A 14,175-nucleotide genomic window follows, 5' to 3' on the forward strand; every position below is an offset into this window, starting at 1 on the left:
AATTGAATTGTAATAATCTAGCTCTGTTGAGTCTGTGTAGAATTTAAAGGGCCCTGAAATTTTTTATAGATAGAGAATAGTTAAAAATTGAAGTGGTCGTGACACATTTTAAATTATAATTCTCCTATTCATAGTTTCACTATGAAAATACGTCGTTGAAGGACTATTACATCAAATAGGCAAGGATTTAGAAGAAGACGATTGTGGTTATCCAGCTGTAGAAACGACAAATATATTCTTTCAGGACCAAAAGCTTGAAATTCGTCTTAGATTCGAACCGAGTTTATTCCAAATACAAGTCTAGTCCACCAGCCTTCTCGAGAAATTGGAAATGAATCGAAATATGTCACCTGCGAACCTCATCATAGGCGCCAACATAATACTAGGCCTTAGGAATTAGGAATAAATGATGGTAAAACCTAATACATGGTACAGTCAGTTCTTGAAAAGAGACATCTACAGGCTAGAGTAAGTACTAACTTACAGGGGAGACGTCTGTTAACTAATATCTAAAGTGTCCGGGCAATGGAATCGTATTAAAAAAGTATTAATTTTCCTTGTCTAGATGTCAGTAGGTCTACCTGAAGAAGGTCTCTGCTCCACGGAGTTAATTAATTAATAGGTCTTTTGGTTCGTAACACAGTTGAAGTTAATTGTTCTACGAGGCCCCGAGCTTTAATAACTGAACCGACGCCTTCCGAAGCGCTGATGTCCAGTGACGTCGCCATTAACCCGAAGAAGAGAGAGAGAGAGTTTGGAAACACAAAAGAATCAAATTATTTGGGCGGAGAATTGAGAGACATTTTGTTTCTAGAGGTTTAAAACGAGCATAATTTTTATGAGCCGGTAAAGAATATAAGCTTAAGACAAATACAGTGAAATTTTTATCTCAAGCTTCTACGCCTTACCATCCCGACGCCTCTCTCTCTCTCTCTGTCTCTCTCTCTCTCTCTCTCCTTAGGCTTCAAAGTGTTAAGAGGTTCATTTAAATGATATTGAAGAACTCAGTTCCTACCTCAAAGAAAACAGAACGCGTCCGCGTAACAAAGATTGGCTCTTTAAATAATTATTATATTAGTTTACCGTCAAATCACAATAAAATAGTAAGATAAGATAATTAAAATGATTAAAATATCATCTTATGTTCCATATCGAGCATTCGATTTACATCGGAACATTCACAACATGTTTCGGTTTTATGAAACCGTCATCAGGTGTAAATTATAAACTTTTAAACTCAAATTACAATTATTTATAGTTTTTTTACAATTTTATAATTTTATCATCTTTCTCAGTATATTTTATGGAAGTTGTGTTTAGATATTATTAATATAACATTATTTGTTGAGGTGGTGTTATTAATGTTTATACCAGTCTGTGAAGTAAAAGATTCGAAAACATTAATGAAATATGATTGAATATAGAAAACAAAATGAACTAAAATAATAAATAATAGCAAATAAACATACCATAGGCTCTTTTCTGTTCTTAAGAGGCTCGGCTGTTTGTTTTGTGATATTGAAGTCTGTATCCCGTGGACAAAATTCCGAATCATGAAATGTTAAAGCAGATGGCACGCAGCCTAAAATCAACTTACGCGAACTTCAAACCCGTTGGTTCCTCACCGAAGAACACTAATGCGAGCCATAAAATATTCGTGTTTCTTCGGTACATTTTTTTTTTTCTACAAACGATTTCATAAGATGATATAGTTGCGTCATATTGTGAAAAATATATATTTAATTAATTATTCTTGTCCGTCTAATCACAATTTAAAATTAAGATAATTAAAATATCATGTGATGTTCCTATCGAAACATTCGATTTACATTTTAATTATCTTAATTTTAATTTTAAATTTTAAATTGTGATTAGATGGACAAGAATAATTAATTAAATACAAACGATTTGCAAGACACGCGAAAAATAGATGATACGGGTTTCAAATAGGCCTTGTTGCCGACAATAGACCAGTTCCGGCAGAATACCGTGGAAAAATGTCACTCGATGGCATTTTGTTCGTGGTAAGAGTGAAACGAGAAAAGATGCTGGGCGAAATGGACCAGCAGTCTGTGGCGTCGCGTCACGTGCCACTGTTGCACCGAGGACGCAGATATCTCCATGCAGTGGTTCAGGCCGTAATTTGCCGGCACTTAGCAGAGAATTAGCGAGCCTCGTCTCAGCTCTCTCTCGTTCCCACTGAGCCATAACTCTCCAGACGAGCGACATCCACTCCCTAAGTGCTCCTTTCAGATACTCTCCGACCCAAATACATCGCTCCCAGCAAACATTATCCGCGGTTAATTCTCCGTGACCGGATGAATGTCCCTGGGTCTAAGTCTCCATCACATTATGGAATCCGCTGATTTATTGCCACAAACAATGAACGCCTGCCAATCTTTTCCCGTCTTCACTTTATTTCCCTGGGCATTGTCTATTGTCAAACTATAAAAATAGCCTACAGGCCATACGATGTTTCGGAGGTTAATTTTCTGTCTTCAGGGAGTGGGAAGAGGCAGGTTTATTACGTCAACTTCGTTCTTGATGATGACTAGATCTATTTAACGAGCGAAACGGATTAAATCCCCCATTCGCAGTGCTTGAAGACAGAAACAAAAATTTATATGAGCATTACTACATATTCTTAATTATCTAATAATGTAATAGTACAATTCTTATGCGATGCTAATGATAGCACTGCATTTTTAAATTATTAAAATAATCAATTGTTTTGTTGAGTTATTAAATGATTAAACAATGATTACATTGTACTTCTAGAAATACGGCGTGAGTGTCCTATCTTACAAGTAACAGTTTTCCTTTTTTAGAACGCTGGCCTTGTAATTCTGGGGGTCTCGGGTTCGATTCCCGGCGGTGCCCGAATTTATAACTTGTGTTGGGCAAGGCCGTGGTCTAGGCAACACGGAGTTTTCCTCCGTGGCATCCCAACAATTACTCCATTCACACACAGAAGAAGGCAATGGCAAACCACTTCTGGATCATCTGCTAAGAACGTATATGAACAGGTCCCAGTCCGAGAAAAGGATGGAAGGATCCTGTTCATATGGACCTGTCGTCAGACTGAACACTAAATAATAAATATAATATTAGGCGTATTTTAAGAAGTGTGCCTAGGCTAAACAGAATAGGCTTTGTTGATTCACGCATTTCGAGGCCACTGATAACATTAATACGGTCACCGAGGTAGGTCATAGATTCCTGTCAGTCACAGTCATTCAATGCTCTCATGTTCTTCTATTATAACACCTTATCGCTCGAATCGGATAGCTTATTTTACTCGTGCAAAGATTTTGGATAACCCTCAGACTGATTTCATTAGCATGCAGTAATTCGGGTCCGTGAGTATATTACGTCACATTTTGAGTTGAAGCCTTTTATTAAGCGCCCCCTTAGAAGCAGATGGAATATCGGAGTGAACGCCAGAAAGACATTAGCTCTAGGTCCAACACAGACGGATGCACAAATCGATACAAAATGAAGGTGGTTTAACCAACTGGATGATTTTTATGACTAATTAATGAGACAGAATTCATGTTTATTCAAACGTGTTTAATCGGCGCTTATTAGATTACGTACTCAGGGGCTACACTCAGAAGAAAACGAACAGATCGGAGATTTTGCATTTAACGAATAGATCCCGCAGTCTAATGAAATGGAGACTGCTCAGTGCGACGAAGTTCATTGCCACTTACCCGGCGGATCGACCTCGAGAAAACTCTGACTCCCATTCGAAAGGTCCTGGGATCTTAAACCGCTGAGATTCACTTTCGTCCCTTACGTGAATCCCCTCAGACTGCTCTAACCATCAGTAGTGCTTGGCATAAAGCTACTCTTTAATTATTCGTGTTTTTTTTACGTCTAATCACAAATGTATATAAATAAAATTATACAATATTTTTACCTTATTACATTTTGACTTCTATACTCGTTCTTTCAAGTTCAGTAATAATTAAAAATATTTAAATTATTTACGTTACAGGCCAATGTTAAACCACTATCACTTCAAAATATACCCTCACTCCAATGAATTTGGAAGTAAACATCATCAGAAGTTACACAACAACAGTAATTAAGTTTTAGTTTGTAAGATTATAATTTTAACTTTTAACTTTACACCTGAAGATGGTTCAATGTAACCGAAACATGTACTAAAAAGTTGTACCAAATATGTAAATGATATTTTAATATCTTATGTATAATTTTATTTATATACATTTGTGATTAGACGGAAAAAAACACGAATAATTAAATTTAATTCACAATATGACGCAATGATATCAACTTATAAAGCTACTCGCGACTTTACCCAGTACAGAAAAGTTTGGTGTACCACTAAACGCAACTTTATAATAATTACATTATATTTTGGCGCGTAGTCATAGTAAAGGCATGTCTTTAATGGTAAGAGGTGTCCCAGGTCTAAGGCTTAAGGCCTGCAGAAAACTGAACGGGGTGCTTCGTTACTCGTTCCTTATTATCTCCCTTCATTACAAGGCGTCGTGCAGAGATCTTGAACCAAATGCTATTTAAAGATGTAAGACTTGAGGTTCTCACAGCGGTGAGTATGAAGATTTCTGTCTTCTGGTTTGTTGCGCTGTGTAGTCTGGTCGATGTTAACCATCAGATGTTGCCTCCGTCATCAGGGCGATGAATATTCATCGCCCTGATGACGGAGGCAGTATGACCTCTGAAACGTTGGTAAACATCGACCAGACTACACAGCGCAACAACCCAGAATACAGAAATCTTCATACTCTGATGACGGAGGCAGTATGACCTCTGAAACGTTGGTTAACATCGACCAGACTACACAGCGCAACAACCCAGAAGACAGAAATCTTCATACTCTGATGACGGAGGCAGTATGACCTCTGAAACGTTGGTACACATCGACCAGACTACACAGCGCAACAACCCAGAAGACAGAAATCTTCATACTCTGATGACGGAGGCAGTATGACCTCTGAAACGTTGGTAAACATCGACCAGACTACACAGTGCAACAACCCAGAAGACAGAACTCTTCATACTCTGATGACGGAGGCAGTATGACCTCTGAAACGTTGGTAAACATCGACCAGACTACACAGTGCAACAACCCAGAAGACAGAACTCTTCATACTCTGATGACGGAGGCAGTATGACCTCTGAAACGTTGGTTAACATCGACCAGACTACACAGCGCAACAACCCAGAAGACAGAAATCTTCATACTCTAATGACGGAGGCAGTATGACCTCTGAAACGTTGGTTAACATCGACCAGACTACACAGCGCAACAACCCAGAAGACAGAAATCTTCATACTCATCGCCCTGATGACGGAGGCAGTATGACCTCTGAAACGTTGGTTAACATCGACCAGACTACACAGCGCAACAACCCAGAAGACAGAAATCTTCATACTCATCGCCCTGATGATGGAGGCAGTAAGCACCTCTAAAATGTTGGTTAATATACACCAGGTTACGCGGTGCGATATCCCAGAACACGGCCATGTTCATACTCGATGTCACAAGAGCAAATGTTGCTTTCTCAGTGTAAGAAATTCTTATCTGACAGTTTGCGCGCAGTTTGGACCTCCCAACAGCTGCTCTGTTGCTCGTAGTGAAGCGGCACCTGTTTTATCGACTTCATAACCTGCGTACTGGTGTCTGCAGAGCGTGTCTCTACGCCGACAGCCTCGCTGTGCCACGACTGAAAATAAATGGGCCGTTCAATCTCTCTGGCAGTAGGAAAAATAGTTCCGCCCTTTCTTACAAAACTAAGCACATTAATTGATGTAAGACAACTACTTCTGTATTCAGGATCGTGATGACGTGGACGTGGACTTGGGTCTTAGTTAAAGATTTAAGTCTTCTCTAGTTTTACACGACCTATCTAAACAATTCTACCATTTGGCGTGTTGACAAAGGAACGGGACGTAGTTACGTTAACCACGTCGGTATCTTTGTTAAGTATCGTTAACTGGTAAACTAAATGACGGACACGAACGAAGGCGAGTTACGAATATGAGGTGCGATCGGAAAGTTTCTAGACTGGGCGTATAAAAACCCGTACACTTATCTCAGATATTAAATTCATCCATCACCCTGGAAGTAGTTCCCCTGGGAGTGAACACAACGATCCCAGCGCCGCTGCCAAGCCTGGAAGCATCCCTGGAAATCTTTCTTTGTCAGCCTGTCAAGCACCATCTGCGATTCTGCCTGAATCTCTTCTATCGTCTCAAATCTCCTTCCCTTTAGCTGAATTTTCATCTCTGGGAAGAGGAAGAAGTCACACGGAGCTTAGAAAGGAAGTTGGGGTCGGTTCTTGCAAGATCTTTTAAGCTCCTGCAAACGAGAAGTCGATTCTGCTTCTGGTCCTCAGGCAGGATGCGTCGCATGTGGAGTTCTTCCTTTAGAATCAGCTGATAGGTCCCATAGCCTATCCCAACAATGTCGCACAAGTCGTTGATGGTACGACGTCGATCTTCGTGAATGGCCTGCCGAATCTTCGTAACATTTTCGGGCGTTGTGCTCGAAGATGGTCGTCCAGAACGCTCGTCATCATCGACAGAGGTTCGGCCATTTTTAAAACGTGAATGCCACACAAAAGTTTGTGCACGACCCATTGCGGACTCCCCAAATGCTTGCTTTAGCATTTCATAGGTTTCCGTAGCCGTTTTGGCGAGTCTTTGGCAAGAGATTCAGGCAGAATCGCAGATGGTGCTTGACAGGCTGACAAAGAAAGATTTCCAGGGATGCTTCCAGGCTTGGCAGCGGCGCTGGGATCGTTGTTTTCACTCCCAGGAGAACTACTTCGAGGGTGATGGATTAATATAATACCTGAGATAAGTGTACGGGTTTTTATACGCGCAGTCTTGAAACTTTCCGATCGCACCTCGTATACACGACTCTCTGCAACTGACTGACTCTCGGCTCACGAAGGCACGGATCAGTAGATACGCAGAGGCGTCTGGAGCTCGTTGTTAGCGTCGGACACTTCAGATGTTGTTATCAGCGCGGCAGGCATGACGCATGATGTCTTCAGTTTCGTGGAAATGGTCCATTAATGGCGATGACAGAAAATGGTTCAATAAAGAAGGAAGCACGCATATAGCAATAAGTCAGTAAGAAATTAGTTTGACGATGCATCTTCTGCACATACTGCCTCCATCTTCAGCAATGTGGTTTAACAATTCGGAACAACATCGACATCTTCACAACAGTGAGGACCTTAAATATCATAAGAAATGTATTTTAATCGTCCGAGCCACAGAACGTACAACATTTTAAAATTTGTCATCAAGAATTTTGTCTGGGAATGTCCCAGTGACAGTGACAAGTTGTGGCGAAAGTTACGAAGCATAACCAAGCTCTCTTTTAAGTCCCAACCGAGCGAAGAATTAGCCTAGGTTACCTAACGACCATACACGTCACATTTGGGAGTCACTAATTAATAATATTTATCGTTCTGTATTTAATATATTTTCCATTTTCATCAAACACCACGTGTGACCACACAATTTCAGCACTCAGTGTAATTAATTTCATAGAGTACAGTCGTTCTTGAAAAGCTAATAGTTGCTTAGCTAGTCAGGTAATGTCTTCGAAGATTCAGATCCACCCAGCCTCTCATGAGAGCCTATAATTTAAAATTTATTTCAATCTTTCTCATCCTACTGTCAATGCTGTCGTCCTCCATGTCTGGAAAAGTGTAATAACTCGCGTATTTGCGTCTGAAGACGGACGCAGACAACGAGAGTCCTCATTCCTGCCACAATTTCGAAATTCCCGTGGCTGCTATAAATCGTGGTGTTAGCCGCGAAGGCTGTCACGTGTAGAGGTTGGAGTAGTTGATGTGAGCTCGTCTTATTTAGCGCGAGGAACGTCTTCAATCGCTCCTAATTGCCATCATTACAAGCCTCACCTCGTTACATCGCCTCTCTTTCCTCGAAAGAATTCAGCGTCTCCCAATGTCAACACTTGACGAGCAGAGCCTGTCCAATTGAATAAAAATTTTCTTGGATATTATCCATCGTCTAGTAAATATAAAACGTAAAACGACGTTTCGGAGATGGGACTCTATCTCCGTCTTCAGGTTCTTACACAGTTGGGCCCACTAGATAGAGCCAATCCCTATCTCCGGACCTTTCTTGGATATTATCCATCGTCTAGTAAATATAAAACGTAAAACGACGTTTCGGAGATGGGACTCTATCTCCGTCTTCAGGTTCTTACACAGTTGGGCCCACTAGATAGAGCCAATCCCTATCTCCGGACCTTTCTTGGATATTATCCATCGTCTAGTAAATATAAAACGTAAAACGACATTTCGGAGATGGGACTCTATCTCCGGCTTCAGGTTCTTACACAGTTGGGCCCACTAGATAGAGCCAATCCCTATCTCCGGACCTTTCTTGGATATTATCCATCGTCTAGTAAATATAAAACGTAAAACGACGTTTCGGAGATGGGACTCTATCTCCGTCTTCAGGTTCTTACACAGTTGGGCCCACTAGATAGAGCTAATCCCTATCTCCGGACCTTTCTTGGATATTATCCATCGTCTAGTAAATATAAAACGTAAAACGACGTTTCGGAGATGGGACTCTATCTCCGTCTTCAGGTTCTTACACAGTTGGGCCCACTAGATAGAGCTAATCCCTATCTCCGGATACGTTTTATATTTACTAGACGATGGATAATATCCAAGAAAATGTTTATTCAATTGACTCTTCACCATCGTCAAGAACTTTTAGATTTGAGAGCCTTTCCAGTTCGTAGTGAAGAGACCCTTTCGTGTTTCTGGCCTACATAATCGTGGTCTCTTACTCTGAGGTATTTTCGAAGAAGCTGATTGACATGTTTGGTTGATTTTGACAGACATTTGTCGTATGGAGACGAGGTGAAAGGCTGGGAAGATGTTCCTAGGAGGTAGGCATCTCTCTCGGCTCATGTTCGACAGAGAGTCTGCTCAGGTAAGCGTACATAAAACGATGTATCGCCAAAGGCCGCTGATCTACACAGGCGCATTGAATCGAGAGGACAAGGATGAACATTGGAATGTGGCATCGACGTACCATTTAAATATAGACGCTAAGCGTCTGGTGCTGAGAGATTCGACGTGTCAAGGAAACGGGCGTGAACTCGTGGAGAGAAAATGTAAAGAAAACTAAACCAAAGAACACCGTAATTAATGTGTGAGTCATTACGTCTCGGTGAATTAGGAGCGTGGTTCTAAAAGTATCCGCAGTGAAGTGATTATGAAGCATAGGCCTAGAATATGAAGAGAGGATGTGTGTGCAGCCGCGCCTCTTGGAGACGCTACGACCACATCAGAGGGTCATTATTACGCGTGTCACTCGTCTAAGAGTCTATTACCAGCACTACAGCTCATAAAATTCAAAGATAAGGAAGTCATTATTTCATGCCGATAAAACTGGAGCCTGCATTCTTAACTTCTCGGGCCTACTAATGACAGAAATATCGGAATCTCGAACATAGGAGTCAGTATACAATCCTGGAGTCTTATGTATTTTGTATCAACTTCCCACCTTCATTAAAGGAGACAAGGTGTTTAAGCCCCGAATACCATTGGGGGTCATGTAACTGGAATTAATTCATTAGTAGTACAAGGTGCCAAAACGTTTCTGTACAGTAGATAACAAAACTACCGCCATGGTGGTCTAGCGGTTAGAACGCTGGCCTTGTAATCCTGGGGGTCTCGGGTTCGATTCCCGGCGGTGCCCGAATTTATAACTTGTGTTGGGCAAGGCCGTGGTCTAGGCAACACGGAGTTTTCCTCCGTGGCATCCCAACAATTACTCCATTCACACACAGAAGAAGGCAATGGCAAACCACTTCTGGATCATCTGCCAAGAACGTATATGAACAGGTCCCAGTCCGAGAAAAGGATGGAAGGATCCTGTTCATATGGACCTGTCGTCAGACAGAACACTAAATAATAATAATAAATGATAGATAACAAAGCATTTACGTACGTGTGCATCTATTTAGAATAAGTACTGGAAATGCTGTCCTCTAACTTTTCAGCACTTTTAATCAATAAAAAAAACGGTAATGGAAACCTACACAATACTAAAGGCCATCGTGATAATGAGAAGCTAATAGTTGCTCAGCTGTTCAAGAAATTTCCAATCTTTTATGAAACACGAATCCAGTTCGTACTGCATTCCACTCCGCAAGTCTGCGAGCCGTTGCAATATTGGATAGTTTGGTTAAAATTTGTCAATAATAATAGACACTTTACAGGTAGACCTTATAAGCGTTTCTGGGCACCGAAATTCTCTGGAATACATCGGTTACCATGGTTATTATAATTAGACTTAGATTGAAGGCCGGAGATCAAGTTCTGGCAAAGACGTCGAAATTGTTACATTTTGTGTGCATTTCTTAACTTGTTTAAGACATTTTAATATTATCCTGTCCTCTGTACATAGAACTCCCAAGTGATCTCTTCATTGAGGGAGAATTTCCCTCGCCTTGCCCTGCTAACTCATAGATTTGTTTTCTCTACAAATATGTAGGACTTGACATTTTCAGGGCGATTTAAGAATGGATATAATCTTCTAGGTTTCTGCATCATATATCTTGGCTTAATTCCAGTATTTCGCAGGAAAATACCGCCTTTATCTTCAGGGTTGAGGATCGCCATCTATATGTTTAGCCTGTTTACTGAAAAATAGAAAACATGAGATCACAATTATTTAATTTTCCCTAGCCTTCTGTGACTTATGAACAAATATTATCGTCTTACACGCCCTAAATTACCAGGAAGCCCTAACCTCTAACTTAACACTAATTCAGTTCGATAGGGGCTTAAGTGACACGCGGTCCCGTTTGCTAAGCTTCGCAGCCAAGTGATTGGTACTCGTAACATGCAAGTGTATTCACGTCTGCAACGCACGTGGAACATGCCTCAGTCTGAGCCATTTCACGCCTCATTTGAGTAGCCAGAAGAAGCTGGCATCGCTTTGTCTAACGGCGCTGAGGCCGTCACAGCTGTTGGGGAAAGGGGGGGGGGGCTTCTGTCTGTCACGAAGCCAAATTGCACATTTTATAATTAGTTTTTAACACTTCGTGTGTGAGCTTGTGTAGCTTCGTTGTAATATAACCGTTTATTACCATTATTATTATTTTAATATTATGACGTACTGTCCTTGTAGAAAATGTTGGGTGTCTACGTAGTTCGTTTCTTTCTGTCCTGAAGTTGTAGTTAGTCTGGGCATTATCCATTTTCTGTTATTTAAACGTTAAAGAAAAATGAAAATACATTTCGAAGACTGACGACGTCCCAGTATTCAGGAAGTAACGTAAGCTTACCTGCTCTGTGGGACACTTTAGATAAAGTTAGTCTTTATTTTACGTAACGTTTCCTCTGAAAATTGAGACAGAGCCATCTCCGAAACGTACTGCCTTTAGATTTTATAATATTTTTTTAATTATTATATACCAGACAATGAATTACGTTTGTCCAGAATATCATAACACTATATTTTGTAACTGATCTCTTTAAATAAACCTAAAAACTCACACTGTAAAGTAATCATCGATTAGTTTGTCGACCGCCGTTCGATTTCAAATAGTGGTAAGGATTTTGCAACTTTCCGATATTCTGTGGGCCCCACTTAGCTCCCAGTATAACTGACGAAGGGGGCTCACTTCTTCGAGCAATTTTGCAGTACTTAGGTCTAAAATAAATTTAGATGTATTTCATTGAACCAAGTACGTCTTTATTGTGCGTCGCTTAGGATAAAGGGGTATTCTAATTGAGGTCAGTAAACTTCACAATCCAAAAATGTCTTCTTGTCTCCATGTGAGTAAAATTTGGCACTTATAATCTCCATAGCCCAATGCCAGATCATTCATCCTTTAGAACGACAGTTTCTTCCTTAAATAATGTGTTGTCGAATTATATGGTTTCGACGTAAAACTTGTTTGTTTCTTCACAAATTTGCAAAATTTTGCTCATTGTACAAAAAACAGCGATGGTATTTGACAAGGAAGGGTCATGATCTGAGCTCGTTGAATTAAGGAATTAATGTCTTTTACAAACATTTTCTATAGCCTATACAATGAGGCACAAGTTAAACTTTTAAGATTACACGTAAACAGAAAATTAATCCGTGTTATACCTCAGCCGGCTCTGTACGACTTCAAGTAAGATTCATCTTGGCGTAGGCTATTTCTGAGTTCTGTTGGTTTTCCCTGCTAATCATTTTACAACCACGCCATATTCACCTATAATTTCCGTATGAGGTATGCGAGAGCCCTGATGAAACGACACATTGTCGTATCCTCTGCCCAAAGTTTCAGAATAAAGATACATTAGATGATAATGTTGCGTCATATTGTGATGATTATAATTGTTTAATTTTAACCGTCTAATCACAATAAAATATTTTATTAAATATTAAAATATTATTACTACAATTAACATTTAAAATATATTAAAATGATGTTCTCTATCGAAATGTTCGATTTACATTAAAATATATTAAAATGATGTAAATCGAACATTTCGATAGAGAACATCATTTTAATATATTTTAAATGTTAATTGTAGTAATAATATTTTAATATTTAATAAAATATTTTATTGTGATTAGACGGTTAAAATTAAACAATTACAAAGATACATTAGTTTAGTATATAATAAGAAATATATTTGTAAATGTCATTAAGCAGGAATGTTCCAACATTAATGCCAAGGAGCTGTACAAATTCTTAAAGATAGCGTTCGAAAATGTAGCTCAGGTCTGTATGAACGTGTTGGAGGACCTGTAGCTTTCAGCAGACAGCGACAAACCGTCTGCTTCAGGCGAATAAGTTGATAGCTTAATTTTATTATAGTCTATTTATACTCCTCAACTTATGCGTGATGCAGAGCATTCACGGCCCGCCGGGAGTGGTTCACGCTTCGTCACCGTTTCCGTTGGATCCAGGTTCAGAGAGCTCATCCTCGTTACACATGTGTGGACCCGGCACCTCCGGCATGTGCGTGTATGATTTACGGAGACCCGAAGTGTGAGAACTGCAACACTCTCTGACGACGGCTGGCAAAGGACAAGTGGTTCCCTTTGTGGTTGAGAAGCGAGTTCTTAGACAACCAGCGTCATAGTTAATTGAACCTTTCCTTGTGTTCAGCAGAAATATAATTTACTACAGCATTATATTTATTTAAATCTTGTCAGTCTAATCATAATAAAATTCCTATTAAATATTAAAATATTACTATAATTAACATTTAAATATTTAAAATATATTAAATGATGTTCTCTATCGAAATGTTCGATTTACATTAGATCATCACTTTTTACACGACATGTTTCAGTTCTAAAAGAATCATCTTCAGGTGTATAAAATTATATAAACTTAAATATAATTTCTTAAATGCAACTTTTAGTCAGAAAACATTATTTGAAATCTGATAAACATCTGACTAAAAGTTGGATTTAAGAAATTATATTTAAGTTTATATAATTTTATACACCTGAAGATGGTTTTTTGGAACTGAAACATGTCGTGTAAAAAGTGATATTCTAATGTAAATCGAACATTTCGATAGAGAACATCATTTAATATATTTTAGATATTTAAATGTTAATTATAGTAATATTTTAATATTTAATAGGAATTTTATTGTGATTAGACTGACAAGATTTAAACAAATATATATTTATCACAATATGACGCAACTTTATCATCTCATGTACAGCATTATCTTTGCAAATTGAAAATATAGTACGCAATTTAAGCCTATACACTTTATTTATAAAATAAATTAAATGTGAAAACATCTTCAGAGCGACAGGAGTTAGATTCCTGATAAAGTCACGACTGCCTTGAATTACATTCTAGACTCTCCAACAAACTAAGACTCCACCAGACTCCACCTTAGGCTCCGTCGTGGCCTCTTTCACATTTTTGCTACCAGAGTCGCCACAGTCAGAATTTAATTACATTTTCTTCCGCATTAAAAAATTACTCTCACTGATTATTACGTATATTAAGTGATCGGCTTCACAGATGTTGGTTTGCTGGAAACTGACAGGTTTTTGAAACTGTTCGAGCTTGGCCAATACAATGTTGGAAAACAACGAGGAGAGTTCACTCAGAATCGTGGCGGTGTTATGAGCTGGACGACCGGG

The 14,175-nt window shown here is 39.3% G+C and overlaps 1 protein-coding gene across 3 annotated transcripts in view; it reads left to right on the forward strand.

Annotated features, from left to right (window-relative positions):
* Positions 1-14,175, forward strand: part of LOC110839609 (limbic system-associated membrane protein-like) — a 347,640-nt gene that overhangs the window by 132,840 nt on the left and 200,625 nt on the right. The window lies entirely within an intron of this gene.

This window comes from Zootermopsis nevadensis, unplaced genomic scaffold, assembly GCF_977971745.1.
Source record: "Zootermopsis nevadensis isolate Lab colony 2312 unplaced genomic scaffold, Znev_1.0 Znev_ptg000019l, whole genome shotgun sequence".
Lineage (NCBI taxonomy): Eukaryota > Metazoa > Arthropoda > Insecta > Blattodea > Termopsidae > Zootermopsis > Zootermopsis nevadensis.